Source organism: Maylandia zebra, unplaced genomic scaffold (genome assembly GCF_041146795.1).
Source record: "Maylandia zebra isolate NMK-2024a unplaced genomic scaffold, Mzebra_GT3a scaffold34, whole genome shotgun sequence".
NCBI lineage: Eukaryota > Metazoa > Chordata > Actinopteri > Cichliformes > Cichlidae > Maylandia > Maylandia zebra.
Window position 1 is genome coordinate 17501 of NW_027490064.1, and position 2227 is coordinate 19727.

Below are 2227 nucleotides of genomic sequence, written 5' to 3' on the forward strand. Positions count from 1 at the left end.
GGTGGAGGGTAACTGCAGGAGAAGGAAAGCTCATGGGGGATTAGAGCGGAGGAGTATGTGGGTCCTCGGGGCCTGCTGGAGGGCAAGGGCCATGCTGGATTTGTGGTGGAGGGTAACTGCGGGAGAAGGAAAGCTAGTGGGGGAGTAGAGCAGAGGAGTATGTGGGTCCCCAGGGCATGCTGGAGGTCAAGGGCCATGCTGGATATGCGGTGGAGGGTAACTGCAGGAGAAGGAAAGCTCATGGGGGATTAGAGCGGAGGAGTATGTGGGTCCTCGGGGCCTGCTGGAGGGCAAGGGCCATGCTGGATTTGTGGTGGAGGGTAACTGCGGGAGAAGGAAAGCTAGTGGGGGAGTAGAGCAGAGGAGTATGTGGGTCCCCAGGGCATGCTGGAGGTCAAGGGCCATGCTGGATATGCGGTGGAGGGTAACTGCAGGAGAAGGAAAGCTCATGGGGGATTAGAGCGGAGGAGTATGTGGGTCCTCGGGGCCTGCTGGAGGGCAAGGGCCATGCTGGATTTGTGGTGGAGGGTAACTGCGGGAGAAGGAAAGCTAGTGGGGGAGTAGAGCAGAGGAGTATGTTGGTCCCCGGGGCCTGCTGGAGGTCCAGGTCCATGCCCGATGTGAGTAGCAGCAGGGCCAGCGCGCCCAGGAGCACATCTTTTTCGACCGTGAAGGAGACAGGAGGCCGACTCACTGCCTCGGCTAAATGGAGAGGGAATTTCAGAAGGGCCAGGGCACAAGCATGGACCTTTTTCAGCTGTAAGGGAGGCAAGAGCAAGGTGTGATGTAGGTCCCCGGGGCCTGCTGGAGGTCCAGGTCCATGCCCGATGTGAGTAGCAGCAGGGCCAGCGCGCCCAGGAGCACATCTTTTTCGACCGTAAAGGAGACAGGAGGCCGACTCTCTGCCTCGGCTAAATGGAGAGGGAATTTCAGAAGGGCCAGGGCACAAGCATGGACCTTTTTCAGCTGTAAGGGAGGCAAGAGCAAGGTGTGATGTAGGTCCCCGGGGCCTGCTGGAGGTCCAGGTCCATGCCCGATGTGAGTAGCAGCAGGGCCAGCGCGCCCAGGAGCACATCTTTTTCGACCGTAAAGGGAGACAGGAGGCCGACTCACTGCCTCGGCTAAATGGAGAGGGAATTTCAGAAGGGCCAGGGCACAAGCATGGACCTTTTTCAGCTGTAAGGGAGGCAAGAGCAAGGTGTGATGTAGGTCCCCGGGGCCTGCTGGAGGTCCAGGTCCATGCCCGATGTGAGTAGCAGCAGGGCCAGCGCGCCCAGGAGCACATCTTTTTCGACCGTAAAGGGAGACAGGAGGCCGACTCACTGCCTCGGCTAAATGGAGAGGGAATTTCAGAAGGGCCAGGGCACAAGCATGGACCTTTTTCAGCTGTAAGGGAGGCAAGAGCAAGGTGTGATGTAGGTCCCCGGGGCCTGCTGGAGGTCCAGGTCCATGCCCGATGTGAGTAGCAGCAGGGCCAGCGCGCCCAGGAGCACATCTTTTTCGACCGTAAAGGGAGACAGGAGGCCGACTCACTGCCTCGGCTAAATGGAGAGGGAATTTCAGAAGGGCCAGGGCACAAGCATGGACCTTTTTCAGCTGCAAGGGAGGGAAGAGCAATGTGCGATGTAGGTCCCCGGGGCCTGCTGGAGGTCCAGGTCCATGCCCGATGTGAGTAGCAGCAGGGCCAGCGCGCCCAGGAGTACATCTTTTTCGACCGTAAAGGAGAGAGGAGGCCGACTCTCTGCCTCGGCTAAATGGAGAGGGAATTTCAGCAGGGCCAGGGCACAGGCATGGACCTTTTTCAGCTGTAAGGGAGGCAAGAGCAAGGTGTGATGTAGGTCCCCGGGGCCTGCTGGAGGTCCAGGTCCATGCCCGATGTGAGTAGCAGCAGGGCCAGCGCGCCCAGGAGCACATCTTTTTCGACCGTAAAGGGAGACAGGAGGCCGACTCACTGCCTCGGCTAAATGGAGAGGGAATTTCAGCAGGGCCAGTGCACAGGCATGGACCTTTTTCAGCTGTAAGGGAGGCAAGAGCAAGGTGCGATGTAGGTCCCCGGGGCCTGTTGTCGTACCATAGGCACGAGTGGTGTGTGTGTGTGGCAAAGACTTTCTGCGCAGTGTCCCAGGGGCACGGGGAAAGGTTGTTGTACCATAGGCACGAGAAAAGTTGTCGTACCATAGGCACGAGAAAAGTTGTCGTACCATAGGCACGAGTGGTGTGTGTGTGT